We start from the raw sequence: 19,962 nt of genomic DNA on the forward strand, positions 1-19,962 counted from the left end.
CTTGAAACGAATTCAATTGAAAGCCAATCGGAACGCCGTCCGGAAATCTATGATCTCGGCCATGGCTCCTCCACCCCGCCTCCTCCATCTCGGTGGCCCAGTCATGCCTCCATCCACGACAACCACTTCTCCTCCATGGGCTTACATCACATACGCTGCTCCGGACTTCCGCGTTCCCCATGCATGCGAGTCACGGGCTGCTCCATCGTCGGCAATCGGTGGTGTAGGGATGTCAAGTTTGAAAGGTGTTGAGCATAGTTACGTCGGGCCTCCGTTCACTAGGTCCTCCAATGGGGATAGGGGGGGCAACTCTGGTGACATAGACTTGCATCTGAGCCTTTAAGCAGCGGCTTACTCTTTTCGTCTTGGAGCCTGGTCATATATAGTTCTGTAAACTCAAGCTAAGCGAAGCTAATTAGCTGTTGATAAATTTTCATCTACAAGGATTCTGTGAATATATATATATATATATATATATATATATATATATATATATATATATATATATATATATATATATATATATATGTTAATTAAGTTAAAAGATGTAGCACCATAAGGATTATTGATATTCTAAATTTTCTTTAAGTGATAATATTTGTTGAGACGATGCAGAATTCTATTCAGAAGTCTAAATTCGACATCGGTCGTATAGATTGTGTGTTTTGATGTTATTATTTTTATATAATTCTAATTGGCAAAATTGATAATAAAGCATTACTTTATGACTAATTATCTCTTTGCGCTTTTCCAACTATTTTAATCACATAATACTTCATAATAATAAATATAATTTTTGCTTCGTTTTAACATAATTATATAACATAAATCCTTAGTAGCACTTGAGATATTAACCAAATTTTGCTTTAAATTGGTCTTCTCAATGTAGTTTTCTGATAATTAGAAATAACGTAAGTTACTTCGATTAAAAGTAGAAATGATAATCCACTTGTATTGTCATCAAAATATAACTGATAATTCCTTTATTTATAAAAAATATAAAGTTCAATATATTTTATCTGTTGTTCGATCTTTAATTAACTAGTAATTCATATTTGTTAGTTTGTTTTATAATGAGAGCTTACGTATATATAACACAAAATACAAGGAGTCTGACCATATATTCAACGTTATACTTATAAAGAACTTCATTTTAACCACTAAATACGTTATTGACTTGAGCATTCGTCACAACTCACAAAGACTTGAATTATGTGAACTGATAGCTCATTATGTTGCGTGTGATTATGGTTACAATGAATGTCAATTATATATACAACCAAAATGAACACAAAGATTTTGGTCTAGTGGATTTAATTGACAATTAGACTCAAAATGGAAATTATATTTGTTTTACTTTTAAATATAGGGCAAGAGTAAATGGTGGGAAAAAAATCATAGCAAAGCTAAAAACCGCCGCATCGAACAAAGTACATGACCATGCATGCATGATAGTGCCAATTCACTTACAAAGAAAGAAAATGACACTCAATCAAGACCCTTTCAAGATAACGTGACCAATTATTAAATCAAATTCAGACACCTCACATAACTGCAGGAATATTAGCATACATAACCATATTAATAAGAGTACATTGGAAAATTGATGCCAATGGTTTATTAAAAATTAAACTTCTAGTTAAATTTTGTTAGTCTAAAATTGAAAATATGGTGTAGAGTTGACCCCTTTAAAATTTGAATGCACTTGAAAAGTTCATTTTGTCATTCTTTTTATTCACTTAAATATTTTTATAATAGTAGAAATAAAAAAAAAAAAATTTAAAAAAAAAACACTCGTAACGTATCTCACTCACCCCTTTCTCTTTTAATATACCAACACTATTAGAAAATGATGTGTTTTGCTACAGAAAATAGCCACGGAAAATTTCCGTAGGTAATTACCTATAAAATTGAATGTCCTAATTTAATAACGGGATAGCTAAGGAATAGCGACGGAAATGAATATGTTGATATTCCGTAGGTAATTATCTATGAAATATCTACAGATTAGCGACGAAAGTAATCCATAGCTATTCCGTAGGTAATTAGCTACAGAATAACTACGGATTATCGACGTAAGAAAATAACTGCAGAATAGCTAAAGAATACCAATGGATTTATTAATTTTCATTATTATTATTATTATTATTATTATTATTATTATCATCATCATTATTCCTATTATTATTATTTTTCATTAATAATCGTCTTAAAACTTTTTTGGATCATTTTTTTTATATATTTAAGACACGAATAATTAAAAATCATACTGACAATAATATTTATAAACATAATGAAAATATATAATAATGGTAACGAATGTGTTTAACACACAAACAATTAAACGAAAAAAACTACATTTAACATATCAATAAGGTGAAATAATCTACGTTTAACGTATAAGTAATGAAAAATGATGATAATAAGGAAAATTTGTACATTTCTATGTGTATGTATGTATTTATGTACGTATGTATGTGTATGTATGTTTATGTATGTGTAGTATGTGTATGTGTGTGTGCGCGCGCGTTTGTGTGTGTGTGTGTGTGTGTATATATATATATATATATATATATATATATAATATATATATATATATATATATATATATATATGCATTTCATAAAAATCAGATCTTATCATGTCTATCAATGAAAAAGTCAACATAAGTGCATAATTATCCTTATTTTCGGGGCTTTTGACTAAGCCCACCTGTAATCCATATGTTGAATATTGCATGCCTTACCTACATTTTTGTTAATCGAGTCTATAAGCCTATAACCAACCAGTACACCAATGCTTCCAATCCTCTATCTGTGAAACTCTAAACTGTCCATCAACACCGCAACCTCATCTCAGATTTAAACAGAAAGCATACAGATCACTTCCTTCTTCGTCCGCCTTTCTCCTTATAACCCTCACCAAATAAGTACACATCTCCATCTCCATCTCTATCTCTATCTGCATATCTCTTCTTTAGCTCATATGACTTCAACCAGATCCAATTTTTTTATGTTGTTGCCACCATCTTACATCCACTGCCGCTTACTGTTTCCTTCCCCACCTTCCGCAATAGACATCGTCACTAAGGTTCTCCCCCTTCTCTGTTTTTAGCTTTTGAATGAAAATAATACACTACATGATTCGTGATTGATAAGCGCCCACTTGAAATCACAAATGAATTTTAGGAGAGCAAGAGGCTACGAAGGGAAGAAGACAAGAGGGGGTAATGCTTATTTTTTCATTTTTTCTGATTTCATTTTGTTTTGTACGTTATTTATGTTCACAATCTTGGTTTTGAAAGTTAGGGTGTCTGATGCTGCCAAGGTTTAATGATAGTCATTTTCAATTTGGTTACTAATCGATCTCACACCTGAGGTGTGTTCATGTTTAATATTTTTGAAGTATTTGATATCTATTGTGTTTTTCTTTTCTAATTTCACAAGTTATTGAAGACACAACATGAATTGGAGTCTAATTCTAGGTATCGTCTCTCTCCCTTAACGTTTATATATAGTTTCGTTTTTGGTCTGTGTTCTTCCATGGTGATTTAGGGGGAAAAGGTATCCATTGGAAAATGGTATTTGTTGCAATTATATATTCTTTATGAAATATGATGATTAATTTTCTTCTTATATTTTTCGATTTAAACATGTTGCAGAGACGAGAGAAATCAGAAGTAAATCAAAATGTTAATGACATCTTTTTTTTTTTCAATTATATTGGTTTCCATGTGAGCTTTTCTTTCATTTTCTTATTAATTTTTTTTATATTTTCTTATAAAAATGTTGAAGAAATCTGAGGTTATTGATGTTCTCCAAGGACCTACCAGAACCACAAATCGATTGAAGAGAAAGTGTGAAAAAAACCAAGATTTTTATGACTTTTACTTTCTTCCATGTTTAACGCTTTCAGGAAATGTTTCGAATCCATTGAGCTCAAACATCACAAGATGATGCAGATTAGGTTCTTTTCCCTATCTATATGTTTTTTGGTTTTGATAATTTTTATTTTTGATGTAGATGTTATCCGACTTCATGTGTGTTTCTTGGGATGTTACCAACTTTCATAACCACCAACAAGATCTAAACCACTAACAACTGTATCCACTGCAATCACCACCCTAGAGCTGACGGTCGCCACTATGTCTAAAAATCATAGAATCCTTAATGCCATAACCAACTACATTGTTGATGCTCTTCTTTTTTAAATTTCTTGGAGACCTCCGTTGATAGATCTAAACTGAGGATGAACAAAATGTTGAAGAAAGTGGGTCTAAAAACTTAACAGGTGAAAAAAATCAGAAAACAGGATCTTTCTCTTTGATATTCTAGAACAAACCACCATTGTTCCTTATTCTTGTTATTTTCGAGCTCTTACAGATTTAACTTTCTCCTGGTATTGCATCTCATGGTTCTCTATCTATTTTATTTTTCTTCTTGATTTTTTTACAGATGGTTTTACTTTTCAAATTCCTATGAGATGACACCTTGAACTTGGGAGTTTTTCGAAACCACATCAGTCCCGACTCACGTGATTCTAAAAAAAAAGCTGAGAAACCTCTATAAAGAATTAAAAATTAAAAAATCAAAAAAAAAGTGAGAAGAAGAAAGCCAAGATGCATATCAAAAAGAGCATTTGTCCTTTTCTAAATCTGGTGATAGCCAAAGTCAAATACATAATGAAGAAAATGATAAAAATAGAGATACATGGCCCATGAAAATGGGCCAGGGCCAAGAATCATGTTGTGGGGTTTCTTCTTTACAAGAAAAGATTACAACTTTGGAGTCAAAAATAACATCAAGTTTGTGTTCTTCAGTTTTCTCTATAGATTGGTACCTATGGGAACCAAATTAAATTTGGAAACACATACTTTTTATAAATTATTGGTATTTGGTGTGAAGATTATGAAATGCAGGAAAAAGATAAAGATTAAAAGATGGAAGACATGGTGTAATAATAGAGGTAAAGGGAAAAATGGTGTTTTTTGGTTAGAATATTTCATATTTTTTTTTATTATTGGATTTGTTTATTTAGAAAGTTATGTTTGCAGGAAACATGGTATGGTACAAGATTGTCAAGGGGAACACTGGCTACAATTACATGGTGTGGCAGTTTTAGAACTCTAGAAGGAGTACATAGGTAGAATATTTGAAGGTCCCGGAAGGCTGCAAGTGTGGCTTATCGGTTGGATTTACCGAGCGAGCTCAGTCAGATCCACAACATTTTCCACGTCTCTCAGTTGTGGAAGTGTGTGAAGGAAAATGAGGCAGTGGTTTCGTTGGATGATATTCAAGTCGATGAGCGTCTGACCTATATTAAGAGATCGGTGGCTATTCTGGAAAGAAAGATGAAGGTCTTGCGCAACAAGGAGATATCTTTGGTAAACGTTCAATGGCAGCATTAGAGAGACTCCGAGTGGACCTGGGAGCCGGAAGCTAAGATGCGGGAGCATTATCCTGAGTTGTTCGTCGCAACCGACTTTGAGGATGAAGTCTAGTTCAAGTGGGGGAGATTTGTAACATCCCAATGATGAGGTACTTCTAATTTTAACCCTATAATTTAATTATATTGCATTTTGGTCCCTAAGTTTATGAAACAATGCAAAAAGGTCCATAGTGGCATTTTGGTAAATTGGGACTTTGTGGAGTACGATGTGTGTACGTGTGTATGCTGAGCGTACTAGGGCGTGCCTTTGTACGTTGGGTGTACACCTCTTATGCACGACGTACGTGGAAAGCATGCAAACCCTAATTTTTAGGGTATTGGCTCATATTTAAGTATCCTTAACGCCTCACATCTCATTATTACCCAACCTCCTTCTATGACATCGACCCCTAAGCAACCCTAAGAGCAAGAGAGCAATTTTGGAGCCTTTAAGAGAGTTTTGAAGTGGTTTTGAAGAAATAAGACGTTGGTGAGAAGATCTTGGAGTTGAGAGTATTTCGGATCTGGGATTCTACCTTGATTTCAGCCTTCGATGTATAAATCTTGCAACTTTATCACTCCATCTTTTAGATCTAGATTCTTACTCTTTTAAGTCACTTTTTGGTCTGAAATGGTGATTCTTGGACATGACATGTTCTTGAACCATTAAGTCGTCCTTTCAGACCTTAGGAAGGGTCTTGAGCCATAAAAATGGGGTCTTAATGGTTGGTTTTGCTCCATGCACTCTCTAGAAGGTCTTAATGTATTAAGACCTTGACTTAAGCACTTAATGGACATGCAATTTCATAAAGTTGGAACTTTATGACTCTTAAGGATGATTTAGCCTTGGATATGAAAATAGGATGTAAGAGCTTAAGGCATTAATCTCTTAATGGAGTTTGAGAAATCTCGACGTACACCCTACGTAACCTTAGTATGCAGCACGTATGTGGTCAACTTACTCGACTGCGTTTAAGGCTGTAGTATGTCCAGCGTAACTTCGATGTACCCCCCCCCCCACATACATGTTCTATGTCGAATCAGCTGGGTTGACTCAATTGCCTTATGGATTTTGACCAGTTTGACTTTAACTTTGACAGAGTTTGACCAAGGGGTATTGTAGCTAATTTGAATGGTATTTAAGAAATTAGTCATTTGGGTGGATAGGTGATGGTTAGAACTGTGATTCAGAGTCAAGACCTCATCGGCTTTTGTGCAGACTATGAGGTGAGTTTTCCTCACTATACATATGGGTCTAAGGCACCAAGGCTGACCCTTTGGATTAGATACCCTGGTATGTGATAGTATATTATTGTGATGTAGTGATTTGTTAGATCTGTATCCTGGAATATAGGATGATGCTATGCTTAGTGATCTATACATCTGCTTGATTGTCTGTTGACTATTTATATGCTTATCTATTATATGTGCATATATTTTGGTTGGTGGTTGAGGCTTTACTACTATGTGTGTGGGCCAACAAATCGGGGGCATTCCTACTCGATGGTCGAATGAGTCCGAGGGTATTCCATCCCGAAGATGACTAGACCCATTGTATATTGGCATTCCAACCCGATGGTTGACTGGGCCTACTGTACTCCAACCTGATGGTTGACTGGACCCATTGTAAATTGGCATTCCACCTAGGGTATTCCATCCTGATGATGATTGAACCCGGAGGGTGACTGTGCCGGGGGTATTCCAACCCGATGGTTGATTGGACCCAACATGTTGTTGTATATGTTATTTGTTTATGTGTTGGTACTTTCGGGGAACTCACTAACCTCTGGCTTACAGTTTTTATTTATTGTTTCAGGTACTTCTGATGATCGCGGGAAGGTGAAGGCGTGACCATAGACATCCTCTGTTTTATGTACTTTTGATCTATGGGATACTCTGATATTGAACAATACTTTGAAAACAATGATTTTGTAAACATTCTATGATTTGGGGTTGTTTTGAAAAGTTTAAATTTGTCGTGATTTTTTTATGGATGTTACACATGCTATCCCAAAATTAGAAACATCATGGAAACTATGTGTTATAGAATTAGAGATTATACCATCATTAGAATTATAGCCTTGACTCTCGGAGTTTGAACTTCGCACCATCATACACTTGCTATGCTTCATACTTGCTAAAACATTAGAAACAAAAAAAAAGTGTTGTGTGTTGGCCTTCGCAATTCTTCATCCTCAGAATCTATAGACCAAACTTCTATATTGCCTACATCATTATCCTCTTCATATGTAATAAATGCCTTTCACTAAATGTTCGTATTCCTGAGATCATCTATCTTCATTACATAAGAGGTTTTATAATTCATTTTCTCCTCCTTCTCACTCTTCTTCATTAAAACACGGTTTTTTGCAAAATGGTTTTTACCATTGCAAAAATTACAATGATAACCTAAATCACCAAGCAACTTTTTCTTTTTCTTTTTCTTTTCTTCTTCTTTATTTTGGTAGTTCTTATCACCATCACTTTTATTCTTATCAGAAAATCAGCTTTGACCTATGTATTAAGAACCTCAACTTCCAAACCTTGAATTTCCAACATTTCTGAACTTTGAAAAGTTTTCCTTGAAAAACTTTGAGTGATTACTCACCATTAGAGCCTTCTCTTTACTTTTAACCTCATCGTCTATAACATTGGAGTCAGAATCTGCTACAACATTTTACTTATATTTCTTCACCTTGGAAACCTCTTCTTCGCAACTAAAGCTAATGGAGCAGCATCAACAGTTGACTTCGAACTCTCAATAGCCTCATCTTCACGTGATTTAAGAATTCCTATTACTTGTGGAAACTAGTATGATATGAAGTATTCATGAGACATTATATTCGACATAATTAATTTCCATTTAGGATGAAGTCCATTCAAGAATGTAACCTTCTTCTTGATCAGTGAATGTTCCAACTCATATTTCATCAGCATGCTCAATAGATTATTATATATTTCATAAACATAATATATACTCTCCAGTCTTCTTTTAATGAACTAAACTCCAAAAGCAACAAAGTTTATAGTAAGTGAAGGTGATCGTCATCACCTGAATACAATTCCTTCAAATATTTCCAAATTTCATCTAAATATTTGCATGGGACTCACAAGCCTGAAAGTATTAGGACCAAGAGCAAAGTGAATATCTATATTCTCTTTCTAGTCATTTTGAAGTTTCTCCTTCTCTTCTTTTGACATATCAGTATACTTATCAACGAATCTTCCATAATCTTCGAGAGAATAAATATATTCCTTTGCCTTTCAGAATTTATGTGGACCTTTTGTTATTGAATTTCCCAACATATGAACCATGATCTTCAATTCAAATGATGTAAACTTCAAAATACAACACCCATACCTCATAGTTATCTGCAAAGAGAATTGGAGTCCTCATATTTAAGCCAATGCTACTTGCAAAATTAAACAACACAACATGAGAGTCATATATAGCCATGATTTCGATTGAAACATGAAAAAAAATCAAATCAATAAGTGAAATATAAAATTCAAATCAAAACGAGTTCAACAACAAGAATTTCCAGATCAAAATGCAAACAGATTGCAATTGCGGAAGAGATCTAGAAAAACAAAAATGATGAACGGTAAACTCGACAAACAAAGAAGTGTTCAATGGTTTGAAATCAAATAAAATATTTCCTTGCTCTAACACCACTTGTAGGATCGACTAGATTCTATAAATATGAAATCATGTTTGAATCAACATAAAGTTTGCACATGAGAGTAAACAAGATTTTGATTTGATTTAGAGTAAGAGAATTCGATTACAACTTTTTTGAGTGTAAGTACTCGTAAAAGTATTACTTTGCCTTCTAACTAACATCCATATTTATAGGTTGACAAAACAAGGATTTGGTTAGAGAATAACCAATTAGGTTACGGTACATACGCAATGATAGACTGTCAAACTATTACGCACATGTCACTAAGAAACCTAGAGTTAACAAAACTCTGAAACCAAACATACTTTCAAAATTAAACACTGAAGATATTAAAATAAAGACTTTCATAATAATACTCAAACCCAACATATATAGACTCCGAAACCTAATACTTTAATTAAAAATGAAAACTTTGGTTTGAAATTTGGGACGTTACAAGTTAGTATCAGAGCCCAAGTTTGAGAGATTTTGATGAACATTCGTGTGATTCCAAACTCAAACTAGGATCCCATAATTTTCAAAAAGGAGTTTTATTAAAATTGAAAAAAGATGCGATGTGAACAATCAGTCCAAACTCAAAGGAAAATGATATCCCAAAGTATCCATATTTGTCATATATCGGTTGATATGTGAACTGCTAGAAATGCATGCTAGTATATAGGCTAAGGATCTTTTTAGGATTCCATGCTAGAATTGTCTGGTATTTAAGATGCCTTGTCGCCTAGGAATTTCTTGTTATGTGCTAATTGAAGTTTGACTGTTGGTTGCTTTGGGTTGTTTGAAATCTGTATTGATATTAATTAACTATTAATTGAATACGTTACGAATGCATGCACTAGAATTAAATAGTCTCAAATTTCTTGGTTTAGCCCTATTATACAACTATTGGTTAAGTCCAACCGTTGAGCATATGATCTCTTAGTCAAATGACTACTTAATTCTGATTTCATGTAGTTAGTATTCACAAGATAGTTAGCTGATGTTGATAGAAGTTTCTTACCCATCAGGATAACTAGATGAGGTGGGATTCCTAGCGACCTAGGAAAAGCGTTAGAATATTCTAGTGTGTGCATATATGTTAAAAAATCTTAGAAAGAGATTCTAGGAAGATTAGTTGTGTGTGATTGGGTCATCACGTGTTAATATGGGAAGATAGTTTAGAAATAGTAATGCATAGTGACTTGGGGACTTTGAGAAAAATCTTAGGACGAGTATGAATAGATATGGAAGGTAGTATGGCCCCATATGAACGGAAGCTCAAGATCCATACGGGGATCAGGAAGATTCAAAGGGTTGCTACGGAGCTAGTAGATGGCAGATAGTAAGGTATGGCACTATGGTTTGTTTGTATCCTTTTTTCGCCTCTATCGGTCGTATGATTTGGTTAGGTAGAAAGAGAGTGATTCTGGTTTTCAACTGGGCATATGTGACCATGGTGGTTTGGGTATGAATGGGTTGGACCTATGCTAATTAGTTTATTTTAATGTCTCGTGATCCTTGTTCGAGGCAGTACTAGTTTGAGTCACTGGACTCAAGAACGAGGTGATTGGGATGATCGAATAGAGGATTTCAGCCTTTTCCAGGATGGGCAGTCGATGGTTTGTGTTGTCGTTTACTATGACATGGTTATATTTTCTCTGCCTCCTGTGTTTGAGAGAGAAAACGGTGGATTATTTTCAGTCGATAGATAGAAGACAGGAAATGTGTTTTATCCACACCAGTTTCTTCCTTATAGAGGAAAGGTCTGTCTCGTTATAAATCATTTTGTCTTTAGTGAAGGGACGTTTGATATTTGATTTTTTGTCCGTTAGATGGTTGGGGTAGAAACCAGGTCGCAAGTCGAATCTTTGACCTAATTTTAGAAGAGCAAGTGTCTCTGATGCATATCGAGAATTTGATTCCAAGATTCGAACTGGAGGTCCAGTAGAGGAAGAGGAGTTTTTGTCTGGTCAGGCACCACTAGTAGCTTAGAGAATAAAGAATGTTGATGCCCATCAATAGATTAGGATAAATGTGGTTTTTGAAGAAGGTATAGGAAGACGCACGAGCGGATTTATCGGGCTTATCTTTCTAGGTGTGTTGAATGTGTTTAGGAGAATACTTAAGGTCAGGACTTTAAGTATCGAGAGAGGAGGGGATATAATTTTCTTCGCAATCAGTTGACTCATGTCATGGATGGTTGTCTCAAATTTGACCAGAAGGATGATGTGGGATTAAACACCGGTTGTTCTGTATGACATATTTCTTCTATGTTCTGGTGGTCTGTTATATTGATTCCCGAGTTTGGGTGGCATGTTTCAATTAGCTCTAACCTGGTTTTGGTCTGTCAGCTTGTGATCAAATCATGCAATTTGATCTCCTGGTGTTATCATGGATTATATATATGGTTATACTGGTTCATGGCTTTTAAGGATTTTAGAAATGGTAGGTGGTAGTTCTAACCCTAAGTAAGGGAGAAACAAGTATTCAGACTAGTGATTTCAACATGATGGTTCATATGAATTTTCGGTTCGAGTATGTTGGGCTAATGGTCCAAATTTTATTTTGAAAATAAGAGGAAAACAATTTGTCGACAAAGTTTTTGTGATTATGAGGTTTTGCAGTATGTTTCTTATGGATTCATTGGATTTCTTTCGAAGCGCCAGTAAGAATTCAGCAATTCATTAGATCATTGGTACAACTCGGGTATCAAATGGCTTATTGTCTTCAAAGATGCATGAGTTTTCCTTTTATCTTTATAGTTGATGGACAAGGGACTGACTCTTACAAGTAGTTACCTTCGGAAGCACCAAGTATTTTTGTGAGAAAGCAGATGGATCACTCATACTACTAGATTTAGAAAGCTTGGTTTGCATGAATAATGGATCAGTTATTTATTGTCAAGGATTATAAATTTTTTATTAGTTTCACAAGTGGGTAGGTGTGTTTTCTTTGTTACAAGCTGTATTGGGTATCATCATAAGTGTCGTTGTAAGTGAGTGTTTGAAGATAATTTTCATATTAGGAGGGGTCATAAGGTTATGTGGTGGTGCATTTCGAGGTTTGCTAGTGCTTTAACATCATTTATTAGGTTGATGGGAAAAGATTGTTCCGATTGTGTTGGTTTTAGTAATTATCACATACTTCTAGAGTAGTCAAGGGTGTTGGCATGAGACGATAGAAGTTCAGATTCCAAAAGATAATTTTTGATAATTCTTCTTGTATGGTAATAAGTTTATGCAAAGCTCCGTTATGCGATACCATGACAGGAAGAATGACAGTTAGGTCAGCTCGACCATTGTTCATCAGTATTATTGCAGGTGATTTTGGAATCTTCCCGAGATTAAGAATTTCTATGAGCTAGTGGGGTGTCATTGAAAGACTATTCAAATATTGTCCGAGGCCTGGAATCTTGTTCTAGTTTTTTATTCGAGTATTGTAGCTAATTTTTTGGTGTATCCTAGTTAGTTTGACCCAGGGATAAGATTTGATGAGGTTTCATCTAGGTGTGGTGAGATTATCGTTTTGCTAAGTTCTTCACTCTTCAAGTTGAGCCGTAAAGCAGGAGTGCAGTGGATCTAGGTGGCTAGTATGCTCCCTTTGTGTAAACTTTGGTCAATCCTCGAGTATATTTTTGTGAAGGTTTTATGTGATACGAATAGAATAACCTAAGGACTCTTATTCCGACTTTTTTTCATGGTTCTTGGTTAGTACATTGCTTTCAAGTAAGAGCAAGTATTTGATTGCCTATCTTATTTATGGATTACATTTTCGGTTGGTGTTGTTCTAGTCGTAACCTATAATAGGGGATGGTTTGTATGTTTAGACTTGTATGTCTTTTTTTGTGATTGGCAAGTGCCATGAAAGATGTTGACTGGGTTCCGACAAGTCATTGGGATGATGGTTACGTGCCTATAGGTCTATCGAGGTATGAGTCGTGAGTCTGGAGGCCTATGGAGGAATGATGGTGAGAGGGGTGTAGTACCTTGAGCTTATTGTTCTAACGGTTAGATGGTGTTATGACATATTTTGAACTAGTGTGTGGGACTCGACACTTTATGTGGTTGAAACTCTTAGGTCTTGATTCGTTAGTTTATTTGGCGTAGTTAGATATTTTGGAGCATTGTGAAAAGTCTTTTGGTGGCCATCGGCCAACATGTTTTTAGACATGCTTTGGGGTAGACTGTTGATTTGTTGGATAGTCATGGTTATACATGAATAGTTCCTTGCTGAGTTTCTTTTTTTGTGAATTTCTAGCTATTTGCAAGGGTCATTTTGTATAAGTTTGACACATGTGATGGGGTATTCATTTGGGAAATTTTGGATTGTAAGATTCTCTATAGTAACCATGGTTGATTTATCAGGTGGTTGTGTCCCTGAGCCAGAATAGGAATTAATAACGACGAGAGGTTATGATACACTCATTTTCATGCTTATGGGAGCAGTAGAATAGTGGTGACTAGTAAGGAAATCATTTGAGCAACAAAATTCATTTTGGGAATGGTTTTCCTTATAATGGATTTGTTGGGTGGTTATGGTTAATATGTCTCGGGTGCTCATTTCTTATTAGATGATTGTGTTTCCTAGTCACTGGAAAATATATAGATCAAAAAATTGACCATCAGTCTTTGAGTATGATTTATAGGATTGTCAACCAACGGGTTGATGGTCCTGTGAAGTTATTCTTGGGTTTGGTTCCTGTTTGAGAAGTTGGAGTTTTTGATAGGAGTGTTTTTGCAAGTAGTTTTATGGGGTCATCAATGGAAGAGAGGAAATTGTAGCGGTTTGTGTAAAAACATATGGTTGGGTTTATTCTAGTGGCGTTGTTTCAGTTATGTTGGGTTGCATATACCAGTTTACTATGGTATCATTATTTTGGTGAAAGGTTTGTGTGACATCCCCAAATTTCTCGGCCAGAAAAGACCGATTTATTTTATACTTTTAAAATAAAATCAGAATAATCTTCCAAAAGATGTTGATGAATTTGTCCCCAAAACAAAATATGATAAAAATTTATCAACCCATTTCTTAGAGAAATATATTTTCATTATATATCAAAACCTCGGGATGTCATGTTCCGATACAGACCAAAAGTATAAACAATATATTTTAAGCCTTACAATAGTTATTTACAACTACTGGCGTATAATCCAAAAATCCTTCGTCATCATCCAATTATGCTCGGGGTCCACTACCTGTAATACAAAAAGCTGAGTGGGTCAGGCTTGGGAGCCTGGTGAGCATATATGGTTTTCAACCTACAAATAATAAATTTATTAATTTTCATCAACCAACAATAAATTTATTAATTTCATCAACCAACAATAACCCTAATTACACGTTCCCGTTATCCTCACTTTACGTCCCTAAACACCTATCACAAGGGACCTAGCCTAAGGATCATCAACGGGATGGACACTATTGGTAAGGGGTTCCTCAACCATACATGCCCTTAAGGCAACTATGAGGGGGATGGAGTATGTGACAACCCGAAATTTCTATTATGTACAAACAATATCAAGTCAATAGAAGTCAGAACAGTTGCAGTAAATTTTCAGACTTTTTAGAATAAGTTTGAGTATTAGGGTTTTGTGCAACTCTGTTATTTCAAAACTCTATGATATTAGAGTTCATTTCTTGAATAAAATATTTTCTGCGAAAAACCCTAGGAGTATATATATGATTCTGAGCTATAATTATTCATTTGTTACATTTCCAACTAGAGAAAAGCAGAATTCTCTCTCACGGATCTTCGGACTTTCGTCCCAAAACATGAGTACTTCCATCTAGTTGTATTATAGAGCTTATTATGTCCTTAATAACTTAGAAATAATATCAAAACAACAAGATTTAAGAGTTTACGGCCCAAGAACATCTTGGACCGTAAACCCTTCTTTAAGGGACAAATGAGTCCCTAGTCCTTTCCTTGTGCAATGAAACTGGCCTAGACTCGTATCTTATTGTATTTAGGACTAGAAAACACCCAAGAACACCAAGAGTAAGGTGTTCACGCCAAGATGTTCCTGGACCGTGAACTCCAAACTCAAGGGCCAAAAGGTGCTTTAAACCCTCCAAAAGCCTTGGACACTAGCCTAGATTCACTCCTAGTTAATTTAGGGACTTGAAATCACCAAAAACCCATCCCCATGAGAGATTACGGCCATAATCACTAAGGGTTTTGATTCTTGGGCCGTGAACATCTAATAAGGGTACCAAAGTGTGCCTAAGGCCTTCATTAGCCTTAGATAATTGTCTAAAACCTATCCTAGATGAGAATGGGACTTGAAAACATAAAAACACCCATTTCCATATGGGTTTATGGCAGTAAACCCAAAAGGAAATGGCCTTGGGGCCGTAAACTCCTCAAAGGAGTGTATTAATGCCCTAAACCCTTCCACGGACAAAACCATCAAGTAGAAATGCTTCTAGGGAACATGTAAAGTTTCAAAACACCTAATAACCTAAGGCTTAGGAGCTTACGGCCGTAAAATCAAGAGTTACGACCATAACTCCTTGTGTGTTGGTTCTTGGAGAGTAAACTCAAAAATGGGGTCCTTTGGAACCCTAAACCCACTAACCTTGACCTACAACAACTTAGATGCCATCCTTAGGGCTAATAACACTTATGTAAGGTGTTTAGCATGTTCTAGGAGGTCTTATCATTATCAATTAGTAGTTTAAAACTAATTGGGTACATATATGTGTGATTATATGTTAACTAGGATCATAGAGTGTGTTCAGGACTTCACTTGACACCTAGCAATCCTACGTCTTCAGTTCATCCGTACCACTCACTGCAGGTGAGTTCATACCCCTTAATCAATGGTTTAAATGTTTTTAAATGCTTTTATGGAGGGGGGGGGGAATACAAGTTGAATACTTATAGTTATTACATCAATCACATGTGATTAATAACTACAAAACCAATGATTTTCTTACTGTTCAAACTGTTTATCAAACTGTTTTGCTTCAAACTGTTTTACAAATTCTTATACTTATCAAATACAGTTACTTAAGATCTGTTATACTTATTATCAATTGCATGTCTATGTATGTATAGTTATATAAGCAATGTTTAAAAGGCTTAGGAAGGCTTGCTCGCCTTATTTCCTTTTCGCCTTTGAGATGTGGTATGGTGGGGTATCGGGTATCCGTCCGAAGGTCGTTTAAATATTAGTTATATATCATGTGTACATATATAGTCATAAAGGTTCTTCCAGTTCATTCAATACCTTTGGGTAGCAAGGGTATACTTCCAGGTTCATACGTACCAGTTACATCACTAGTAAGTTACCATAAGAGTAGCACAGGAGAATACTAATACTATTTCTAGAACAATGAAACATACAATGAGTCAGTTCATTCATGAGTCAGTACGCGTAATACATACAATACATTACTATACATGTTAGATAGAGAGAACATACATTACAGCTAGCACACGCAGAACATTTCAGTACATACAGGCTAGACAGAGAAAGAGTACATTTTTCAGTTAGCACATTCATTACATATACATTCATGCAGTTATGTGAACCATTAGACGGGTCATGGCACTTCCTGCCATGACCGTTTTTGTATCCAGAATCTCCTTAATTGGGGAGCGTATGATTTTGCGTATAGATCTATACTGGATTGACTATCCTACACCTTGTTGCTCGCTACAGTGGGACTTGCAAGTCTACGGGTGCCAAATGTCATTTCTTACGGCGTCTTACATCGTCGTTTTACTAGAGTCGGTAGCAGGATACAGGTCGATCACATGTTACTTTGAACACCTTTTGTTATAAGGTAGTTAGTACCACGGTAGTCACTTATTACAAATACTACGGTACGATAATATTTTCCCATTACATTCACTTCGTTAATATTCACACGATGCACGGTAATATAGAAACTATATTTTTGGTTAATGATAGTCATAATTGGGAAAACACACACTCTAACAAGAGACATACACACAGACACTAGATGCCTTGGTAGAAGGCTACAGCTAGTAGGAAACATAGGGTTTTCTAGGAGAGTTTAAACATTATACAAAACATTATACAAAACATTGTACAAAACATCTTACAGGAACATCTTACAAATGTTTTCATACAAACATAGACATTAATATACTTATGATCTCACCAGCATTAAGCTGATACTCGCTTTCAAATAACTTGTATTCTCAGGTCACCACTAGACAGGTACAGGTGCCAGGCTTTTGAGAAGATGGAGTTCGTTCGAGACTCATTTTTTATTTTGATATGTATATTTTTTGTGTCTATAACTTTGACAGAACACACATGTATGAAATTATATTATTAATGCCATGGATGATGTTGTTGCCTGTTTACTACTATTCATTGTTGTGATACTGTACATGACGTCCTCCGCCCCAGAATGTTTCCGCCATTCATGGTTTTGGGGTGTGACAGATTGGTATCAGAGCATTGTTTATAGTGAATTGAGTATATCAACCCATAAAAGATATACTAACTATAAATACATTGGGATTAAAATACTCTGACCAAGAGTTTATACTTTAAATATTAAAATATTTAATTAAGTATACGTTCCTGCATTCATACTAAAATCAGTGTCACTAAGAATGTACAAAAGTATTACGATTGTTGGGCAACACAATTTGACTTAGAGACATATGGTCAATACTGGGAAGATATAGCCTGATCAACTATGTTATCCGAGGGTTGCTAGCATGTGCCTAAGTGTGGTTGTGAGGTTGCAACAAGTCTAAAACTTACCTACAATACCACAATGAGAACAACATAACCTAAACTTAAAATACTATAGGAGTATTTTGCATTACTATAAGTTACATATGTGCTAGATTCTTATACCTCCCTTCTCGTGTAGATTTAATGGTTGGATTCCACATTCCCAGAGACCTGTACTATCCCAACCACGGCAATGCAGGATGGCTAAAAGATGATCAACCAATTCCTTTGGATGATCATGAAGCTGAAGGCTTTTCTGATGGTTCTGACTCAGAGCCAGAAGTCAACAACCTGCCCCCAGCTGATCAAAACCCTGACCCTCGTCTAGCATTTCAAGGACCCATACCCCTGTAGGCAACAAACTTGAATACATGGAGCCATGAACAGGGTCAACCCATTCCCTACAATGGAGACAGAAGTTTCTACAACCTCACTAATGGAGGTTCTGCTGACAGAGTCCTACCCGTCATGGTTCGTAGGATTTCTCGGAACACGATACTGGGTCAATCACCTATCAGCCGAGTCTTGGAGATTGATGCCAACACTAGTGTGTTAACACTGTCTGCATTCGCCAAATAGAGTCTGCTCATGAAAGGACTCTGGTCCACAATGCAGCTCTTCAGAGGGAACTCACTGAAACGTGACATGAAGTCAGAGAACTTCGAGCTCAGCAAGCAAGGGCTGATAGGTGTATGAGGGACATAGAACATCTCCTGTCGGGATCAAGGACTCACTCTGGTAGTTCTCGTCGCCGATAGATTCTCATCAACTTCTCTCTTTTGGGATATAACCTAGTTATGTAAAACTCTGGTCTAATTCTCTATCTTGTAAATCGTAGGCCTGGTAGGTCTTGGTTAGGTTGTAATACTGTCAAAATTTTCCCATTTTGGTTGATGTAAGGCCTATTTCTGTTGGCCGTTTTTCCCGAACTTATTACATCTGTAATTCCAGTAATATTGACAGGTACCTAATCTTATGGGAATTATTATCCAAATGTGATCATTTATTAGTCTAGATTTCCATTCAATCGTATCGTTTGGGATATGGGGAGTTAGTCCATGAGTCATTCTCATCACCCCTTCCATTGAAATCTTATCAATGTTTCATCTTCATAAACTATAGATCAAAGATGCCGCCTCGCAGAAATCCAAGGAGAAACCTCAATAACGAAACACCAACTCCTCCACCTCCTCAACCACCTACTCCTCAGTTCCATACGACAGCTCTAAATGTTGCCGTAGCTGCGGTCGTGGCTACAGCCATGGCTCAATATCATTCATCTGGTTCCACTGGAGGAGGAACCCCTGCTCAGTCTGTTCAGGTTGAAGCTCCTGTGCGCTCGAGAGAGTGCTCCTATAAGGACTTCACGAACTACAAGCCATTGTCCTTCAAAGGGACTGGCGGAGTCATTGCTCTCTCGCAATGGTTCAAGAAAACCGAATCGGTTTTCAAAATCTGCTCTTGTTCCGAGGAGAGCATGGTGAAGTTCGCTACTTGCACCTTCGAAACTAAAGCCCTAACATGGTGGAACGGCCATGTTAAGTCACTATCTCTTATAGTGGCTAATGCTATGGGCTGGGAAACTTTGAAAGACCTCATGATTGAGGAGTACTGCCCGACGGGCGAGATCCAAAAGCTGGAGGAAGAGCTATGGAGCCTAACCATGAAGGGCTCCAACGTAGTCGCCTACACCGCCAGGTTCTGTGAACTGGTGGTCCTCTATCCCAACATGATTCCTTCAGAGGGAAAGACAATCGAGAGATACATATGGGGACTGGTGCCCCCATATCAGGGAAATTTTTTGGCATCACACCCCACTACATTTGATAGTGCCAAGAGATTGGCACAGTGGCTCATAGACCATGGGGTTCGTACCCCGACCGCGACAACTACCCTGGCCATCTCAGAACCTGCAAGAACCGCTGACTACAAGCGGAAGTTTTGGGATGACAAGAAGAAGGCAAAGGCTGCCAAAAAGGAGCAGGTCGTGGCGGTACATGCTGTGATAGCACCTGCCGCTGCTACTCCGGTGAAGCAGTATGCTGGAAGTTTGCCTAAGTGCAACAAATGCAACTTCCATCACGTGGGCGCATGCCGGGAGATGTAGTGTTTGAACTACAATGGGAAGGGGCACACAGCCCGTTTTTGTA

Source organism: Lactuca serriola, chromosome 3 (genome assembly GCF_051521515.1).
Source record: "Lactuca serriola cultivar US96UC23 chromosome 3, Lser_US96UC23_V15, whole genome shotgun sequence".
Classification (NCBI taxonomy): domain Eukaryota; kingdom Viridiplantae; phylum Streptophyta; class Magnoliopsida; order Asterales; family Asteraceae; genus Lactuca; species Lactuca serriola.